The 22,828-nt window shown below is 38.0% G+C and overlaps 1 pseudogene; it reads right to left on the bottom strand.

Moving 5' to 3' along the window:
* Positions 1 to 12,517: 12,517 nt before the first annotated feature.
* LOC121804233 lies at positions 12,518 to 14,166 on the bottom strand (annotated as a pseudogene).
* Between the last annotated feature and the right edge of the window lie 8,662 nt (positions 14,167 to 22,828).

The following is a 22,828-nucleotide window of genomic DNA, read 5'->3' as shown; positions in this document are numbered from 1 at the left end:
GGTTTGAACAAATGAGTTTTGACTGTGGTATTGGATCATCTGCGAGGGTGGAACAAATGAGCTTTGATCGTAGTATGAATGAGCAGAGAGATGTTGTAGATGTTGTAGATGTTGTTGATGTTGGTGTTGAATTGAATGATGAGGTAGATGTTGCAGATGATCTTGATGAGCCAATGCCACTATCTGAGACAGAGCCAGACCCCGATCTCAGTGATGGTGATGGTGCTGATGATGTTGATGGTAGTTCTGATGATGAGATAGTACCATGTAAACCTGTTATGCAAGGTGAACAACCACTTCCAGAATACAATCCTAGTGGGTTTGATTCTTTCGTGAATTACCAAGTCGTCCGTCTGGAGTATCGGATGATGTTGGTGGTAATGAACACAGCCTTTTGTATTAGAATGAGAATGAACACAACCTTTTGTATCGGATTGTGTTGGGAACAAAATTTGATTCCAAGCTACACGTGAAGACTGCTATAACTATGTGGAGTTTGTGGAATGAAAAACAGTTTAAGGTTGTTGAGAGCAAATTAAGAAGGTGGCATGCTGTATGCAAATTTCCAGCAGGAACGACAGTAACAGGGGCAGGCATCATCAGCACCACCGACGCTGAAAAGGCGAGGGAATGTAAGTGGGAGGTTTCAGTTAGGGGTGTGCATTCGGGTTTCGGTTCGGTTTTTTGTCAAAACCGAACCAAAACCGAAAAACCGAATTTAGTTCAAAATCCAAACCGAACCGAACCCGAAAAACTGAAAAACCGAAACCGAAAAACAGAAAACCGAAAAACCCGAACAAAACCGAAAAAATAGAAAAAACCGAAAAACCTGAAAAACCCGAAAAAATAAATATAATATTAATATATATATATATGTGTGTGTAATTTATTTTATTTTATATATACTAATAGAATATTTATATATAATATAAAATTAATAATACATATAATAAATATAATATAGTAGAATTTAGTAAAATAATATACTATATATTATATATAATATAATATATTAAATTAATAGAATATATATATATATAATTCGGTTATTCAGTTTTTCGGTTTTTTCTTCGCCCGAACCGAACCGAACCGGAAAACCGAAATTTTTGTATTTTCAAAACCGAACCGAACCAAAAAACCGAAATAACCGAACTGAATTTCAAAATTTCGGTTTGGTTCGGTTCGGATATTCGGTTTCCGGTTTTTTTGCTCACCCTTAGTTTCAGTTACACAAAGGTCGCATGACGATATGTGGGAAATTAGGAAGTGGAAGGATCGACATACTTGTGTAGGCCATCGTGCTAATAGAGATCATGCTAACTTTTCATCTCTAATGATAGCTCTGTTGATTAGACATCATGTGCGACAATGTGCCGATTTCAAGGTCTTCTCAATTAAACTGATGTTCAAGACAGATTTGGTGTGTTAATCAGTTATAAGAAGGCATGGTATGCAAAGAGAAAGGCTATAGAGTTTGTATACGGTGGATGAGAGGAATCATTTAGGCAGTTGCCAAGCTACATGTTTGAACTCCAGTCACAGAATATGGGCACAATTGTTGAGTGGAAGCATAACGAGGTGTTGAGTCAGAGGCGTACAATGGTGTTCAACTATGTTTTCTGGGCATTTGGGCCTGCAATACATGCGTTCCAGAAGGCCGCACCGGTGTTAACAGTGGACGGGACTCACCTCCGAGGAAGATTTAAAGGTAAGTTGCTTGTTGCTTGTGGTTTTGATGCTAACAAGACATGCTTGCCTATTGCATATGCTGTGGTGGATGAAGAAACCAACGACAGTTGGTCGTGGTTTTTGGATCATGTCAGAACTCATGTGGTGAAATACGAGAGGGAGATGTGCATTATATCAGATAGACATAAAGAAATCTTGAATGCAATGGAGTCTGAAATCATGACAAGGGCCCCGCAGATACACCACAAATTTTGTTTGCTTCATGTGAGGGCAGATATGTTGAAGAAGCACAAGGGCCCCAATGTGAAGGCCATTATATGGAAGTTGGGGGTCAGTTCTCAGGAACGTAAATTTGCCAGAAGAAGTCGAGCACTACATGATGTAAACAGTGGTGCAGTTCGAATGCTCAATAGGATTACAAAAGAATGTTGGTCACTGTGCTACGATGGTGGACTTAGGTAGGGGGTGGCCACAACAAACATGTCGGAGTGCTACAATAACGTCTTGAGGGGTGTGAGAGAGTTGCCGATTAGAGCGTTGGTTGATTTGACATTTTGGAGGACGGTAAAATGGTGGGTGGAGAAAAAGACAACAATAGAACACACCGAAGGTGAATTAACCCCATGGGGGAGGGACAGACTTGCTAAGAATGACTCAAAGGGGCGAAAACATTACATCACTGTCATTGACCGAGATACAGGGAAGTACCATGTCCGAACTCGAGGAAGAATAGAAAAAGGAGTGTCAAAGGGCAACAATGTTCAAATAGTCAGGTATTTGGAATCGAGTTGCAGTTGTGGTAAGTGGCAGATGTGGAGAATCCCCTGTTCGCATGCTTGTGTGGTTGCTAGAGACAGAGGTCGTGTTATGATTGACCTCATAGATGAGAAGTACTACCTAGGTACATGGAGATCACAGTACTATGGTCAAGTTTCATTTGATGCACCAAGACATGAAGAGTATTGGGTTGAACCTTCATGGAAATTGTGCATCACCCCTCAGCAGTTGATTCCTAGAATGCGTGGCCGAGTTAGAAGAAGGAGGATACTTAATCAAATGGATGTCCGTGAGGAAGATGAACCGAGAGCTCCCCGCCGTTGCAGAAATTGCGAGATAGAGGGGCATGACCGCAGAAATTGCTCAGCCGGTGCCGTTCAGTAAAGTCGTGGTATATTTTTGCATTTGTGTATTGGAGATATGTTATGTTTTGTATTGACATTTTTTGTTGAATTGCATGAACTGCTACCAATAGAGGGCACGGCGTCGAGGATGAATGTTGTTGATATTTGTGTTTGGGGCATATGTGACAGCTACTATGTTTATGTATAAACCTTTGTGATATGTTATTATGATTTTTATTATGACAGTTCTTATGATTGTTATTATGACAATTATTATGATTTTGATAAACAAATATAAACAACATACGCCCGACAGTACCAACATATGACCACAATCTGTTTCAACCCATAAAAATGTTCAAAAATCAACATACGACCAACACCTATTTAGATGAAGGCGTAAACTTGGATGGAGCTTTCCCCTTGTTCTTCCTTGTGGAAAATCCCCTGAATACATTGTGCATAGCCCTCCCAATCGTACTTGATGAACTCTTCAAAGTTGGTCGTGAGGATCCCTCGGTTGGTGGTCAGAATATTACTTCGTCATCTTCTTCCCCGCCCTCTTCTTCCTGGCCCTCTTCTTCCCCCACAGGATCCACAAATTGATAATTCTGAAAGTATGGATCACGTCCTGGTTGAGCTGCATCCCAATCAGACCCACCGCCAAAGAACGAATCACATGATGCTCGTGCTCCCCATTGGGAGTGCTCGTGGCTGTCACCACTCAACTGAGACCATCCTGGGGGATCGTACTCCGGACTCAAGGGCTCTGGTACCGCATACTCAGGTTGCGGCTGCTGCTGATGCGACAACCTATGCTGTCGTGTAATCCTTTGCCCACCCGTCCGGACACCCGGCAGTCCATAACTAAGAGAAGTTGGTGGGCGTGGCGGCATAACAACATTTTGCCGTTGCAAAGTTGGATAATCCGTCACATCAGTATGGTCCGTCGTACGAAGGGCCTCAGCAGCCATTTCCCGAATCTGCCGTAACCGAGGGTCTGTGTCATGCTCAGAGGTCAAATGCCATATCCCCTGAAGGGTCTCAACCTAGATAACACAAATACAAAATCTTGACAATCTATACAAACTTCAAACTAAATACATTTTATATACAAAAACATAACATACCAATTTCTTCATAGAAGAGGCTGACTCGTTCATCCCAACAGTTGACTGTGTCGCAGGTTGAACTAGGTACGACACTGTGATCGTATTGTACCACGCCATATAGCCCGGATTAATGCGACCATCCATGGTCGCCGTGGCATGGTCAAAAGTTGCTTGGAACCTGTCGTGTCTCAAGTCCCATTCATCAATGAAGAATTTATGTACCTTAGCCCAATCGGCGCCCTTCCTCCCATGGCGGTGACTTTAACACAGATGTCCGGCATTTTGTAGCATCCTATCACAATACTGAGGAATGCGCTGGTAGCGGTTAAATTGTCGGCAAACGCGTCCAGCCTCGTGTGCCTCGACAAATGACCAGCAGACCAAATACGTGTCGCACAAGAAGGATTCAGTCTCATCAATGCAGTAATCGGGCAGGATACAATCTGCATAAGGTGTCCACAGAAACTACAAAAAAATAATATGAAAAACACAATTAATTTCATACTATAGTAAATTCATTAACTAAGATAACAAAAATAAATTTCACCTGGCCCGGACGAATCAGTGATAATTGATCACGATATTGAGCTACTGAATGTCGGGGAGCATTTCCAATTTCAGTAATTCCGTGCCACCTACACATAATTTTAATGTCAAAAGTTACCAAAAAAATACATAATTAAGTGAGTTAATGTAAAAAATATATTACTTGGCTCCACACGGGGTATACGGCGTGTGCATAGGCGATATCAAGAAGGCTGGCCTCAATGTAGGCATTCTTTCCCACGCCCACAGCTGCAAGAGTACCATAGGTCCACCCACATCTCTTCTCTGCCTGCCTACAGAAGTCTCGCACAAATAATGATACAGATATGCTAAAGCAGCACTACCCCAAATGATATTAGCCACTTCTTCCGGATCGTCAAAGGCATTTAGCCACACAAAGGGGACCTTGCACCTTGTGGTGTCCGGTAAAATAAGTCCCCCTAACAAGATCAGAGCATGTATATGTGCTCTTTGGATGTATGCATAAGCATGCAGCCCATCACCCAACGACATCGCCGCTTGGTGGATCAGAGATGTCATCAACAAACCACTGTGTTTCGTTTCTGTCTTTGCGTCAGGTATCCATCCCAACACATCTCTACACTTGCCGGGCCAATCTTCATATCCAACAGGGTAGTCACGGCCAGTGAAAACACGACCGTCTTCTCTCAAACCCCACAGGCTTTGCACATCCTGTAAGGTTACAGTAACTTCACCAACTGGAAGGTGGAAACAGTGTGTCTCAGGCCTCCAGGGCTCGATCAAGGCAGTTATAAGCTCATTGTCCATCCTCATCGGCCTTCCACATTCAACCACGCCTCTGAACCCCCATACATCAAGCCAATACATCACATTTTCATGTATTGGCAATGCCTAAACCTTACTCTCCGTCCTACGAACTCTCAACACATTTGTTGTGTCATTCGCCAACAATGAGGCTGAAATGTGGTCGTTTTGATGAAATAGTAATGATGGATCCTCAGGTCCATAACATAACTGTTGTTCGGAACTTGCAGATGCCATCTACTTCAAAACATTCACCCAATATTCAATTTTTTCATAAACACTCAAATCTAACTAAATTGCAACTTCAATTGACAACGACAAGCTATATTCCAATTTGGAGACTCCATCAAGATTCAAATTAGGCAACATAAGGGGCGCAATTACAAAAACTTAATCAATTGCTTCTACTCATTTAATTATATGCATATGAAATACACAAATTACGCAAAATCGACCAACAAATCCATCAATTTCATCATAAACCCTAATTTTGCTAAATTATATGCATATGAAATACACAAATTACGGAAAATCGACCAAAAATTCCATCATTTTCATCATAATCCCTAATTTCATCATAATCCCTAATTATAGGCAACAAAACAACCAAAATCGATCAAAAATCCGTCAATTTCATCATAAACCCTAATTTGGCTAAATTACGGATAATCTACACAAATTAAGCAATAAAGGATGTATTTAGCCAAATTGAAGAACAATTACCGGAATATGGTTGCAAAATGGTGGAAATTCACCGGAAATTGCTGGGAATCGTCGGAAATTGCTGTAATTCGTCGCTGGTTCCGCGTCGGTGCTTCTTCTCTGTTTGCGTCTAAGAATGTTTCTGCCTGTTTTAAAACCCGACGGACGACGCATAAGCGTTATGCGTCGCTAATGAAAGACGCATAAGCATTATGCGTCGCTAACGAAAGACGCACAACCGTTATGCGTCGCTAAATAAAGACGCACAATGCTTATGTGTCACTAAATAACGACACATAATTCTTATGCGTCTTTCTACGTCACTCCCTGAGTCGGAAGACAACTACAGCTCTTCATTAAAATGGAATTCAATTAACATGCTTTCAAAAAAAAAAAATTCCACAAAAATACTTAAATCTATATTTTCTTCATCCGGATAATATGAAGAAAATATAATGGTCCAAATGATGTGCAAAAAAATATGAAGTCACGATAAAAAAAATGAATCCTCCATTTCGGATATAATGGTCCAAATGAAATTATATGTTAGAATATAGGTACATGTGTAGAAGTATGAACCTTTAGATCATCAAATTCAATAACTTACTATTTACTAAATTATTTGTTTTTGCAATAAAAACTAATTATGGTTTGATTATATAAGTGTTACATGTAAGGTAAATTTCTACTTGTGTCTAGCTATATTTGAACCGTGTGAATTTGAAATTATTGTACTTGTAGGCAGGCTGTCATAGTCCAAAATTTCGATAAATTACTCTAACCCGTTATAGCATTCACATCCGTGCTCTGTGGCAAGAGCACGGATGTGGACCCGGACCCACTTTTATTAATTTTTTACTCTCTGCTCTTTCCCAAGAGCACAACACTCACATCATGTTCTTCCGTAAGGACATGCTCAAGGGTCCTACCATTCTATTATTCAATTTAAATAAAGATATTTCCACAATATTAAAATGCATTAAAAATACCCGAAATACTATTACAAATTACAAAAAAATTAAAAATTTCATAATTAAAGTCTTAAAAATTAAAAATTACATAATTTAAATCCTAAAAATTAAAAATTACATAATTAAATTCATAAAATTAAAAAAACCCACTACTCGTGGCCGAATTTTGCCCAAATGGATGATGAATGTGTGTATTTATAGATGAATTTGGGATTAAATTTGTTTTTTAAAATTTCAAAAAAATTTCAAAAAACCTGCTGTATTTTTGGGAATCCGAAAATATATATATATATATATATATATATATATATATATATATATATATATATATATATATATATTAATTTTTGGTATTATTTTCGATTTTAAAAAAATGCCAATGGCCAATAGAAACACGACATGTCGCCCTGCTCAGCGGCACAGACGTGCTCTATGTATCGAGTAGAGCCGTGCCTTTGGCAAGAGCACAACAGCGGACAGGGGCGTGCCGTGCCAGCGGCACGGAAGCCGTTCTCCGCAGCGAGCACCGCTGCGGATGCTCTTATAAGTTATGAGGTGCAAGTAATTAATAGTAAAATATTTTTCTCAGTCAAAATCAAACATTATGAAATAAATATTTATACCCATAAATTAAAAAAAAATTAGAAATAGAGAAAATTCTACGGAGACACAAACACAATAAATGTTTGTACATGTATAGCATAGATAATAAATAACATAAAAAACTTAAAAGCTGAGGAAATTCTTGGTAGGTATTCAATAATAAGAAAAATGATGCAATATCATTATAAATATTAGCCCAAAATTGAGAATATTTATTCTACATAAGATAAATTATAAATATTAACCTAAAAATGACATATTAGAAATATTAAATTTCACATATGAAAAAAAAAATGAACTCAAGATTCAGTAGAATTGCAAAAAGATAGTACAGTATAAAATTACCTTAAAATGGCATGTAAAACCTTGAATTAAAAAGAGAACTTCAATTTATATTCATTTGCTCAAAATAAATAAAAAATAAAAAAACTTGAATACCTAATCGTATATAAAAGATATACTACTCCATATTTCCTTTCTCGTCTTATGATCTTCTCTGTATTCCAGCACATACTTTTTAAAACGTAGACACCTCTTCAAATTGACTTAAAATTTCACTTTCCCTTCACAAATCTGATCTTCATATTCATTCACAAAATATTGATTTTTATGACAACACAACCCTCAATTGGTAAGACAGTTATGCTTAGTTCTTCCCCCTTTTCCCTCTCATTTTCCATTCCAAGTAAATCTACAAAGTCATCATAAATCCAGCGTTTGCTTAGTTCTTCCCCCTTTTCCCTCTCATTTTCCATTCCAAGTAAATCTACAAAGTCATCATAAATCCAGCGTTCAGACCAAAGACAAAACATAAATCCAAACAACAAAACTGTAAGCATCAACCCAAAGTAGAGAGACCATCCACACCAAAAATTTACAAAAAGTAGACTGGATACATAATGCTCTCAAGACACAAACCAGAAACGTCAAACATTTAATAACACCTGTATTTGTAAATTGTAGTTGCGGATAACTAGCCATCATCAATATACAACGAGCGTAACACTATATATGATTAGTATACGACTCTAGGATTGATTGTTATATTTCTTCTCAGGGATGAACTCAAAGTAACTTCAACGGCCCATAGGTCCATGATATGAGAAATGTTCTTTAACACACCTAGATACCAAGGTCAAATGTCAATTAGAAAATAACTAGACTAAAGTCCCAAAATGGTCCTTAACATATTGCGTTTTTTTTATTTTGGTCCAAAACATTATCTTTTGAATTATTCGGTCCCTCACATTTGAAATCGGATCACATTTGGTCCATTTTTGACGGTTCCGTCAAATATTTGACAGTTTTAATTACCGGGTCACAAATCCATCACTAATCCGTCATTAATTGGGAGAAACTGATCCGTCACTAATCCGTAACTAATCTGTCACTAATCCGTCACTAGGAGAAAAGATTCCTTCCCTTTCCCCTTTTCCCCCAACCCTAAATTTCTCCCTCATCAACCATGCTTTAATCAAAATCACCTGATTTTACCTCCAATTTCTCCTTTTTTTAGTCTCAAATCCACTCACCAATCCATGGGCTGCGCCACCTCCAAGCCCGACGATTCTCTGGCGGTGCTTCTATGCAGGGAGCGCTGCAGCTTCCTCGACGAAGCCGTACGGCAGCGTTTCGCCTTCGCCGAGGCTCACATGGCTTATCTCCACTCCCTCAAGGAGGTCGGCGTCTCTCTCGACCACTTCTTCAGTCAGGATCTCGACGCCTCCTTCCACTCCCTGCCCTCGCCGGTTCTCAACCTCCCGGCGCACAGAAAGAGGGATTCTCCCTCCGCCTCGCCGCCGGATAAAATTCACCACCACCTCCCTTCCCGCTCCGACTCCGGCTCCCATCTGCACTTCCATTCCGACAATTCGGAGGACGAAGACGACGGCGGAGGCGGCCGCGGCTCCGACTTGGACTCGCTGCATCACAATGACTTCATCTCGCAGCCGCACCACCTCCACCAGCAGCAGGAGCAGCTCCCCTACGGCGCTAGAGGCTATTTCCCGGGCTATGAGAATCTCAATCTGAATATCCCCAACGGCGGCGGTGGCTTTATGAATGTGAATTACATGAAGAAGCATACGGCGCCGTCTGTGGTGTACACGCAGCGCCCGATGAATCCGGAAACTATGTATATGGGTGAATCTTCTTCCTCATACTATCCCAATCCTAATTATCCCATCAATCACAACTCAAACACTTCTTATCGTATGTATAATTACAATAATGGCTATTCCAATTATGGCGGCGGAGGTGGTTATTTTGACGGTTCTTCGCCGCCGGCGCCCTACGGAGGTGCATATGGTGGATAAAGGTTGTTGATGCCGAAGAGAGGGCGAAAGATCGGGCAATGAATTTGTGATTATATTAAAATATTTCACCAAATTTAATATTCTTTGAATGTTCCCGACAACACTCAAAAAAATGAATTTTCAGTCAAATAATTTGTGATTATATTAAAATATTTCACCAAATTTGTGACGGATTAGTGACGGATCAGTTTCTCCCAGTTAGTGACGGATTTGTGACCCGGTAAATAAAACCGTCAAAAATTTGATGGAACCGTCCAAAATGGACCAAATGTGATCCGATTTCAAATGTGAGAGACCGAATAATTCAAAAGATAATATTTTGGACCAAAATTAAAAAAATGCAATATGTTAATGACCAAATTGGGACTTTAGTCAAATAACTAACAAAGTGAAAGCTCAGTGAGAATTACTACCTTAAAATACACCAGCTCTTCACATCAGTTCTTCCATCTGACTCGCCTAGGGAAAATCATTAGGTCTAGCAGAGTGCAGAAAGGCTCCACAAGTAGCTGATCATCGATTGATTTTAAAAAATGGCTACAAGCAAATAAACTACAACAGATACACAGCATCAAATCAAATTAAACATAAATGAAATTACATGACAGCAACATGCAAACACTTGTACATTTGTGCATTTATGCAAGAGAATATCAACAACAAAACTGATGCTATGCTAACAAAATATAGCCATGTTCTATCTTAGAAATGTCATCTAACTCTGCTCCCGAGTACGTAGGGTATATGTGTGGTCTTCATAACATTCAAAATCTCTCAAGTTTCTTAATCTCAATAGGCAAATCCAACCAAATTGGAAAGTGAATCCTACTTTGAGTTGATGGCCAGAGAGATCTTACCTACTAGAATAACAAAAATGAAAAGAGACAATTGCAAGTTGCGTCACAGCCAAACCTTGTATGCATCTACTCCAGAGATATAACTACTTTAACCTGATTAACCATGGAACAACAATTGGGTTCAAACAAAAGATGTAGTGATCAAAATTTACTAAAAATGTATTATAGCTGAAGATTTTCAAGCATCTAATTGAGAAGATCGAGAACATCAAGCAGTCTTCACCGAGGATTAAAAACAGAAAACTATAGCCTACATATGAAAATCTCTTGAGTTGATTAATGCTTTTCTAAGAACATTAGAGGAATTCAAACAATGTACCAGCAAACGATGTTCGAAAATTTGGTCCAGGGCCCAGCCGTATTTTTGGAATAGCCTACGAGATTAGGTGTCTGGAAGCCTAGGTGCGTCTAGGAGACCATAGGTGAAATTTCTTTTACTTTCTGGAAAAAGAACATTACACGAGTTGTTCCTTTTTTGAATTTGAGATCATTAATAATCATAAATATTGTGTACAACTACAATTGATTACTAAATTAATAGAGGGTTAAGTAGACAACACCAAGTCGAAAGGTCTTGTGCAAGTCCACGGTGTGATGGGCCTTAACTTTAGCTCATGGACGATTACAATGTGCAGAACTAATGTGATTACCTCAAAACAACTCCCAAACATAATATTAGCATAGCAGAACTAGAGGGCCAGGAAAAAGAAAATAATGATTTAACCAGACAGAAATAGCCAATAATATATTGTATTCCTTTCTTAAGTCTTAACTGTGGTCCACCAAAGATGCAATGTGGAATGCAAATTCACTATGTCCATAGCTATTAAATTTTGCATCTAGACAGGCAAGAACATGCCAATTTTGTTGTCTATGTATAGGAGATGGTACAGGAGGCATACAGCTCTATGCCTATACAACTTGCCAACTGGAGTATAAAAAACATGACTATGTAATGGAAAAAAAAGTCAGTCAGTCAGTCAGATAGGATTTCAAAAGAAAAAAACACCTATAGAAGATAAGATCTATCTGCATGATCTAGAAAATCAAGTCACCCCTTACCAAGAAGGGAGAAGTCTAAAGCACTCAGCATTACCAGAATAAAAACCATTTGCCAAAATAAAACATGGATAGACTTCATTTGGATGAGCATGAAACTTTTTTTCAATACTTCCAATTCCTTATTCAAACTTCGGATGGACATACTTAATACTCACGACAACAAAGATTTCATTAACGAGATATCAACAGATTAAATTTTTATTATACAGAACAAAATACTGTATGGGCTAATACGATGGAAAAGCACGTCTCCAAGAATAATCCTTTCATGACAAGTTAACGTGTTTACAAATGACCACCACATAAAGACTATGTTACGAGTTTAGATTCAGTAATAATTAATAAAGCCTTTTTTATGAATTACTAATTTCATAAACTTTTATGAGTGGCAAGAGGAGCCGAGCCCACTTGTCGAAACATAACATTAAATAGGAAAAGTGGAAAAAAAGAAAAAGAACAAATAGAAGGTAATGCTGAACAAAAGCATGCAGTATAATAAGATAAATAGCAAAGGTTGTAGAAACTGTTCAAACTCTAGGTAAAATCTATCTCTAATTTCTACCAGTAGAGATTAGAGAGACACCAAAGTAATAATAAATATTTAGTCCACATCAAACTAGCTTCCTAATTTGATTAGGTTTCTCAAAAGATCCAGACATGATTCCCAATTTGAAATTTGAATGTGATTTGATGAAAAAAAAAACCCTAATCCTGTAGTGACAACTACAAACATACAAGTATAAAAGCTTATTCTCAGCCACGAATTTCTTGAATTGCAGAGCGCAGCACATCATCTGCAACAAGTGATCGTATTTTTTTCATGAAAAAATCTTTTCTCAACTTCCCTTCCTGCAAAAAGGAAGGTTAAATACTTAATGTGTAAACTATGTATTAAACCTAACTAATTCTATAGCATCATATAGAGGGAATCAAAATCTCACCTTACACAACTCCCGTGAAGTTTGCAATTCGCCAAACTGTGGCAAAGCAAGCGAACCTCTCAGCTTGTTCAATAGCTTTGCAATAAATGTTGACGGATGAGGAGCCCCATGCTTGGGAACCCTATTAACATAGTCATCAAATGCAATTTAGTTTGGAAGGTATACATTAATTTGAGTAAAGTCAATATCTGTAGAAAATCTATTACAACCTTTTATATTTACAGGCCGGTAGCTGACCACACATTCTGGTAGAATATGAGTGTTCATGTTTCCATGCCACACTGTATACCACCTAGGACTTGTCTAAATCATCAACACCAGTATCAAACTCCGCACTTGATGGATACGACTGAAGCGACCCTACTTCAACCTTCTCGCATCTTCCCAATATCACTCTACACAATATGACATGTTTCTCACCATTCTCATCCACCTCAGCCAACATTGCACTGTCCATTCAAACCAAAAAGGTTACAAGAAAACAAACAAATCCCAAAAACAGATAATAAGGCTATACGTGAACAAACAAATAGATACTTCCAGCTCATCTACCAAAAGATTTACAAAGATAATAGCATGAGAAAAGCATAGAAACAGACCTATTTTGGGGCGATCGTACAGGCGACAAGTGAATTCCAATGCCATGACCGGGGGAGCGAGATAGCTTGCCAGGGATTCCAAAAACCATGCATCAAGATGCTCTCCACGCCGTGGGGTGACGCCCCATACCACGCAAAAACCATATTACTTTCCCCTCTAGCTTGTTTCTTGATCTCTACTTGCTTAGCAAAAACCTCCGAATGCGCTTTATGCAAGGGTCCATTCCGCACACATTGATGAATGGAGGTAACCTTAGCACCCGGGTAAGAACAGATTCCTAACCAATTCATACCGTTTCTCCCCAGCTGCCACATTCCTCGCCTTCGACCATCGCGATGATTGCGACTCACTCTCATCAATTTTCAGCCTTTTGGCATCGGTGCCACTAAAACTCTCCTCCACTTTCCCCTTCTGTACATTCTCGGTTCTCCCCCTCTTACTCAAATTCACACCCTCGTGATTCCCTGAATTCTCAACAATTTTTATATCAATCTCAATCTTGGCTCAATTCTGATCGCCGTCGACCAATTCCCCCTCACGATCATTTCCACGAGTGTTGATAATTGTTTTTGGGAAAAAACACTTACCATCAGCATCAATCCAAGCGATGGACCTCTGATTACCGGACTCCAAATCAATCTCAAGCATGCGGTACAAGTCAAAAAAACAGCTGTACCCTAGGACTTGAGCCTCAACCATCGGCCTCCCCTAGGCAACCCCTAATTTCAACAACTCCGCCACTTCCTCCGAATAATCCACCCACGATCCGTCCTCGTAGAACATCAATCGCTCAGGGCGAGAGCTCCGCTTAAAATTCGAATAATTCGAGATCAACGGCGACTTCTTTCTATTTTTGTTCATACTCCACTAATGGAATTCCACTTTAATGAAGGAGATTAGATGTATTCTAAATGGGGAAGTGAGTCGTTATTAATGAAACGCATAACCCTTCTGCGTCTTTCGCTAATGACGCACAAGAGTTATGCGTCGTTTAAAGACGCATAGCCCTTATGCGTCTTACCCTAATGACGCATAACCCTTATGCGTCTTTCAGTCAGCTTTTAACACACAGCAGACAGAAGCAGCGCACAAAATACATTTTCATTTCCTCTCTCGGGTTTCCGGCGATTTCCAGTGTTATCTCCATAAGATCCGGTAATTTGTTCATCAATTTAGCTACATTCATCATTCTTCATATTTATTTTGCTTTCATTTGTTAGTTTTATCCAATTTATAAAATTAGGGCTTGTAGGAAAAATGTCCATAATTGTTGTTGTTTTAAATGTTTTTGATGCAGAAATCATGCAAGTATTTGTGAGTTTGTATTGGGGTGGTAGAATAGTTCAACTACCACATATGGGTATTGGTTATGAACCACCTAGTGCGAGGAGCTCCATCATATTAAATTCATGTGTTTCCTATTCTGAATTGGTAGCAATGATCTGTGATGCGATGAGAATAGATATGAACCAACACACAATTGAATTATTATTGAGACAATGTATAGTCTTTGCTTCCGATATGAGTTATACATGTTCTGTGATTTGCAATGATGAAAGTGTGATTTTTATGTTCAATAATGCTCAAAATTCAAGTGGGTGTATTGAATTATTTGTTGAGTATTCACCTGTGTGGAGTTCAGAAATCCCACCAGTTGTTAATTATGGTATTGGATCATCTGCGAGGGTTGAACAAATGAGCTTTGACTGTGGTATTGGATCATCTGAGAGGGTGGAGCATATGAGCTTTGATCGTAGTATGAATGAGCAGAGAGATGTTGTAGATGTTGCTGCTGTTGGTGTTGGATTGAATGATGAGGTAAATGTTGCAGATGATCTTGATGAGCCAAGGCCACTATCTGAGACAGAGCCAGACCTCGATCTCAATGATTGTGATGGTGCTGATGATGTTGATGTTGATGGTAGTTCTGATGATAAACTACCATGTAAACCTGTTATGCAAGGTGAACAACCACTTCCGGAATACAATCCTAGGGGGTTTAGATTCTTTCGTGAATTACCAAGTCGTCCGTCTGGAGTATCTGATGATGTTGTTGATAATGAACACAGCCTTTTGTATTGGGATGAGAACGAGCCGCATCGGATAGTGTTGGGAACAAAATTTGATTCCAAGCTACATGTGAAGACTGCTATAATTATGTGGAGTTTATGGAATGAAAAACAATGTAAGGTCGTCGAGAGCAAATTAAGAAGGTGTCATGCGGTATGCAAATTTCCAGCAGGAACGACAGCAACAGGGGCAGGCATCATCAGCACCACCGACGCTGAAATGGCGAGGGAATGTAAGTGGGAGGTTTCAGTTACACAAAGGTCGCATGACGATATGTGGGAAGTTAGGAAGTGGAAGAATCGGCATACTTGTGTAGGCCATCGTGCTAACAAAGATCATGCTAACTTTTCATCGGCAATGATTGTTGTGTTGATTCGACATCATGTGCGACAATGTGCCGATTTCAAGGTCTTCTCAATAATAGTGATTGCTGGGATTGAAGAACAATTACCGGAATATGATTGCAAAATGGTGGAAATTCGCCGGAAATTGCTGGGATTCGTCGGAAATTGCTCGGATTCGTCGCTTGGGTCGCGGCTTCTGCTCTGTGCTGCGAAGCCTTCTGCCTGTTTTAAAACCCGACGGAAGACGCATAAGTATTATGCGTCGCTAGGGAAAAACGTATAATGCTTATGCGTCACTAAATAAAGACGCATAATACTTATGCGTCACTAAATAACGACGCATAATACTTATGCGTCACTAAATAACGACGCATGATGGTTATGCGTCACTCTATTAACGACGCATAACGGTTGTGCATCACTCCCTCAGTCGGAATGCAACTAAAGCTCTTCATTAAAATGGAATTCGATTAACATGCATTACTAAAAAAAGAATTTTTCCGATCAACGGCTCACTTCGCGTTGCAGCTGAAGATCTTTGGCAAGCCTTTCGAGCTGCTTCTTACCTCCATGCACTTCTTCGTCATTGCCGAGGTGGAATTCAACGAATCCATGGCTAACTTTGAGGGTACAAATTGAGAAGCTCTCTGTACGAATATCTGTCGTTTGCGCTGCAAAGAACTTCCGAGAGTAAGAAGAGAACATTTGCCGGCTTAGGCCATCCGCAACGCTGTCTCTTATCCGTCTCTTACTCTTATTCATCTCTTAACCGTCTCATCACTAAGAGACAACACCTGCAACCCTTCATCCGTCTCTTAATCATCTCATCCTTTAACTATTCATTCAATTTTATTTTTTATTTTTATTTCCAACAAATTCAATTAATAAAAACATACTTCATTAAATAAAATAAAATAAAATTACAACTTTAAATTCTAAAAAAATTTAAAAAACAAATAATTAAAATCCTAAAAAAAATATTAAAAATTCATAATTTAATTTCTTCCGCGCACTCTACTGGTTGCCAAAGTTTGCCCAAATGTGCTCCATTAGATCATCTTGGAGTTGGGCGTGAGCGGTAGAATCACGTGTCCTTGCCCGAATAGACAACCGATCTTGCATAGACGGATGCACTCCACTGCGAGGCGGACTACTTGCGGTAGAGCTTCCCGGGGTTTCAGGGTCGAACTAATTTCCGGCCTCAGGTCCTTCGTCGGCGACAATCATGTTGTGCAAAATTATGCACGTATACATGATGTCGACGATATTCTCCAGAAACCACGTACGAGACGGGGCTTTGATAATGTTGAAGCGCGCTTGGAGAACCCCGAACGCCCTCTCCACATCCTTGCGAGCAGCCTCTTGCTTCTGCGCAAAAAGAGCCTGTTTTTCGTTCACCATTTTATACCGCTGGTTGTTAGCGATGAAGTTGATAGCCGGCACTTTACCATCCAAAACTTCGGCGAAGAGGTCGGATTGGTTGAACACGTTGATGTCGTTGTTCGATCCGGGGACCCCGAAGTACGCATGCCAAATCCATTGCCTGTAGTCGGCAACGGCCTCGAGTATAACGGTGGGGTGGGTGCCTTTGTGGCCGCTCATGTATGACCCCCTCTACACCACAGAACAATTCTTCCATTGCCAATGCATGCAATCGACGCTGCCAAGCATCCCGGGGAATCCGTGCACTTCTTCGTGAAGGTGGAGCAGAAACTGACAATCTGCCGTGCTTGGCTTCCGGAGAAATTCGTCGGTGAAGGCTGCCCGGACGCCTTTGCAAAAGTTCATCAAGCACATTCTCCCAGTGCTTTCTCCAATATGGAGGTATTCATCGAACAAATCCGTCGTTTGTCTAGTAGCAAGTTGACGGATTGCTGCAGTACATTTCTGCAGCGTCGTGTGGCTGGGACGACCAACGGCGTCGAACCCTTCTTGGAAGAACTCTTCCCGGGCTGCCAATGTATTTGCGATGTGCAGAAATAGCGGTTTCCGCATGCGGAAACGGCGACGGAAGTAGGTCTCTCCCCATACCGGGTTATCACAGAAGTAGTCGCGTACTAACCTTGCGGCGGCTTCCTCCCGGTTACGATGGATGTAAGTCCGGGATCGTCGTTGGGGTGGCGCGGCTTCCTCCGCCTCCCTACGTCGATCTTCTTCAAGCGATTCTTCCATTATTCGACGCATTTGCTCGAATTGATCCATGAATGGATTAAATTTGGGAGAAGAATAAAAGAGATGATTTGAGATGAAAATTGGTGAGGAAAGAGAGATGAATTGAGAAGAATAGATGTGTGTTTGTGTGTGTGAAAGAGGAGTATTTATAGAATAAAAAAAGAAAAAATAAATATATTTTTTAAAAAATGACCCTTGAACGGTCGTATTACCGTTTTTTAATTTTTAATTTATTTTTTTATTAAATTAGATTTTTTTTAAAATGATTTATTGCGTCAGCGTGACGAAACCCACTCGCGGGCCGGCGAGTGGGCGTCACGCGTGGCGCCAGTGCGCGCCAGCCGTCTCGGCGAGACAGGGACGAGACGGGACGTCGGAGGGACGAGATAAGAGACACCCGCGAGACGCGTTGCGGGTGCTCTTATGTATTCCACCACTGTTAAGGTCGGTTACCCTGAAAAGACCGAATTGCCCCTGTGGATAATGTGGGAAAGACGTTTAAGGGCATGAAAATATTTGTAATGACTTGATGGCTAAGAAAAATTAAAGTTTATAAGACTTTTAATTAGGCTGAATTATTTGTCGTGGGATTACTTCCGCCCAAAAGAAAAGTTTGTTACGTACTTACTATTTCTGAAATAAATAAAGTAGTACATTGTTTAAAAGGGACTATACCATTGACTTTTTTTTAATAATAATCCAAGTTGGAATAAAGTGGTTAGAAAATATTTGATTTGGTTTAATTGATATATGATTATAAAAAAATAATACTATTCGTATCAAATTAATTATTAAAATTTAATTTATTTTATAATATATATTAAACTTTATATTTTAGGAATTTAATTATTTTATTTTAAAAGACAATTCAAATGTCATATAAATTAATAAATCGTTGTGATGCCATATAAAATTACTTGTTGAACACCCTCTTAGTGCAAAACACAAAATTAATATAATTATTAATCATGTCTTCTAGATCCCACATGACGTCACGACGAGCTCCATTATAATTCATATACATGCATAGAATCTCGGGATACATTAGGAATATATTTTGGTTCAATTGTGTATGGAAGTTCCAAAAAAAGGTCGTTAAAATCCTACACGATGATTTGGTCACATCTACATTTTATTGGTTTTCGATTACTTTCCAGTAGCGTTTTACTTTTATTCAATATTTGAGACATTCTTTCAATTGTTAACATATTAGAGATTTTGTTATGTTCTAGTGTTTTGCAGATATTGTTCGAAGCCAAAATGAAAAGGAAACGTTTGATTTAACTAATGTGTTTGTGTGAGACAGAAATAATGTGTGATATATCTATCGTATTGCGAGGAAATCATATTATCATAGCAATTGAAACATATATATACTCCAAAATGATGGAATGAAGTTTTAGGGATAATGAAAATTTGATTATGTGTGATGGAACATAATAGTATATGAATTAAGTGTGTACTATATATTATGGAATTGCTTTACATGTATAACGGAAATTTTGGTATTTTATGATGAAAGTTTTGTTAGTACATTATAATCTAACACAATATAACTATGTTTCAACAAAAAATGTAGATGGTGCAAATTGACCTTGTAATGAAACATTACTTGAACAAGAATATTGCACTTCATAATCTAATAAATATACACACGCACAACATATTAAATATACAATGGACATGTGCAATAGGCCAATACGTATAATGGACAATTACGTGCACTAAAATGGAGACATTCAATAAATGTTTTACTTATAAATCTTTGGAATACAACGAAAATGTTCCACTACATAACGAAATTGAAATGTATCTATATATGTGATTAATACATACTAATAATGGACATAAGAGTAACATATGAGCATAGGAGAATCAAAGTAAACCAATCGGATGTGAATATTATGATCTTATAACAAGAAACATCATATCTAAAAATTAAAATACAATGGACATTATCATTCAGTGTATAATGGACAAATTCGTGCAATGTAATGGATCCACACAATAAACATTTAAATATTAAATGAAATTCAGTTAACATGTAATTGAGAGATCATATAATTAAGATTTCAGATATCAATTAGCAAATTTACGGTAAAACAAATGTTTGCAAAATCTTTTATCAAATCTGTAAATTTTAAAGTAAATAAATGAAAACATTATCTAGAATGGAATGTTGCGTGATCTTAGGATGTCTACTGCGTATATTCCATAAACTAGCCTTTTCTATTTGTTCTTATTTTTCTGTAATTTTCACTTGGCTTAATTAAACCGTTATATTTAAATAGTACTCCTATATAAGAGTTAAAATTGGTGTTGTGTTTCTTTTATTTTGAATACAATGATGACCAAGTTTAAATGTTCTTCCTTTTTATTTCATTTGATCATATTTCAAGGAATTTTCCACTTTTGGCCATTTTGAATCATACTGTATTCAATATGCATTTATATAATATGAATGAATTCCTCAGCACATGACAAAGTCATTCTGATGGAGATCTGAGATCAAGATACTGACTTTGTTAGAAACTTAGAACATTCAGCCAACTTGACCTCATGGCAAAAAGTTGAGTAAAGTGTTCTCTTTTTGCTATACTAAACTATTCATGCATATTTTTCCCTTCTTCAAATGTACTCCCTCTGTTCCTGAAATTTTGTCGCATTTTTCCAGTTTCATCAGTCCCACAAAATTTGTCACATTTCACTTTTTACCATTTTTGGTAATGGATCTCATATTCCACTAAATTATTATCACCCACATTTCATTATAAAACTAATACGGTAAAAGTAGGACTAACATCCTACCAATTTTTTCAATCCAATTTTCATTACATTTCTTAAAACTCGTGCCCTACGTCCTACCGTGGCAGGGTACTATTCTACCACTAAGACCACTTGTGCATGATGATTTGTTTTCTTACTTTTATTAATTGTATATGTATAGAATTTTAGTTGCTGAGAACTATGGATAGAATTACAGTTGGGCTAATATGAAACGGGTCAATTCTCATACCCAAAAAGCCCATTTCACCTCATTTCAGTTAAAGGGCATTTATCGACACTCCCTTTTCATAAAAATTAAAATAAGAAAATAGTTTGTTATATTTCGGAATGACACGTGCTGCCTGTAACCTATGTGCCACGTGAGATTTTTACCGACATAAATCGTACTACATGTTACTACTATTAAGAATATTTGTTTTTAAATCGGTTTCAAGATTACTCAATTGAACTAGGATACACACGACAATTTTATTTTAATGTTTTGTTTCATGTGAAAATTCACTTCCATTCGATTGAGAAAGGAAGAATGGACCAAAAACATGGTTTGAAAGGTGCTATAGCTTTCAACCATATCTATCACTATTTCTTTCCTTTAGATTAGAGTTTCATGTAAATGTCAATAATTTGAATATCATATACTATTAAGCATAATTTTAAAAAAGTTCGTCTCGCAATTAAAATTTGACCCAATGCGTGAGAATGTTTTCATATTAATCTTCATATATAATCTGACACTAGCCATCTCTTCCATTATAAAACTCTCCACTTAAATTCGTTATCATGATAGTATATCATTAATTCACATTTATAGATATACAATTAATAACTTATTGTAGAATAAGAAAGAATAAAAAACAACTTATTGTTGACCTATTACGCATTATTAAATTTTATCCATGATACTAGTGTTTCACTTTGGAAAACATATCTAGCTTCAATCACTTTGTAGTTAATGCTGTTATAGTCATCTTAAACAATATTTTGGACCCTACTTCCCAATTATTTCATTTACATGATAAATTGACCGTCTTTCATTAATAAAGTTACATTTGACCGACAAATAAAAATCAATGAATTACACATCTATTAATCAAAGGTTTAAACTTTTTTATTTATTACTACAATTCTACAAACGTATTTTTTTGGTAAATCAAACAATTCTTTAAAAGGGTTCTTATTCGATTTGATTAATTATAATTAAATTGATCGAATAAACATCCATACCTGCAGTCATTGGCTTTAGAATATAAAAATATGAAACAAAAATTCAGACAACAATAATAAACATACATTCAACATTATCTTGTCATATCTAAGAAAAGGCAAATAAAAATTCCACAACAACAATAAATATACATCCAACATTATCTTGTCATATCTGCTTTAGAAAAAGAAATTCCATCAACATACATATTTATGTTTACTAGAAATGATATAGCAATTTAAGCAATACTTCAGTAATAGTATTAAGAATTGATTGCGGGATTCTAGACTTTTGGTACATTTTCAGCAATTATTGATCTCCTTTCATAACTTATTAATTAGTTTATACTTAGAGCATCCACATTAGTGTGGATATCCCGATGGACTAACAGTAGGATATCCCAAAAACACTGCTGCCACGTCACTGGGACATCCTACTGCACCGTCACATCACTAGGACATCCCACTGCACGATAGTGGACAAGCACTAGGACTAGCCGACGCCCTAGCCAATAAAATAAAATGAAAAATATGATTAATTCATTTTAATTGTTGGTGTTTATCAAATATAAAAAAATGAAGTGCAGTGAGTTGTAAATATTGAGTATAAATAAAAAAAATGGGACGTCCTACCTTTTGTTCGCGCAATAGCGGACAAGAGGTAGGATGTCAGGTAGGACGAGCCGCTAGTCCGACGGACAACCTCTCATCCGCCTGGGACGTCCGTCACCTGCTCGCCGGCTCCAATAGCGGACGTTGGGTAGGACGACCAGCTAGTCCGTATTATACTACTAATTGGCCCTAGTTATTCTTTGGGACATAACAGCAGAAAAGAGGGGATTATTCTGGAGCACAAAAATTGATCCAATAAATTTGATAGAATTCATATACTACACATTTCTATTTCAATGTTGGAATTGCTTTGGATGTGTGGCCCAATAAGATAT

This window comes from Salvia splendens, chromosome 5 (genome assembly GCF_004379255.2).
Source record: "Salvia splendens isolate huo1 chromosome 5, SspV2, whole genome shotgun sequence".
Classification (NCBI taxonomy): Eukaryota; Viridiplantae; Streptophyta; class Magnoliopsida; order Lamiales; family Lamiaceae; genus Salvia; species Salvia splendens.
This window is presented reverse-complemented; position numbering and strand designations above follow the sequence as displayed.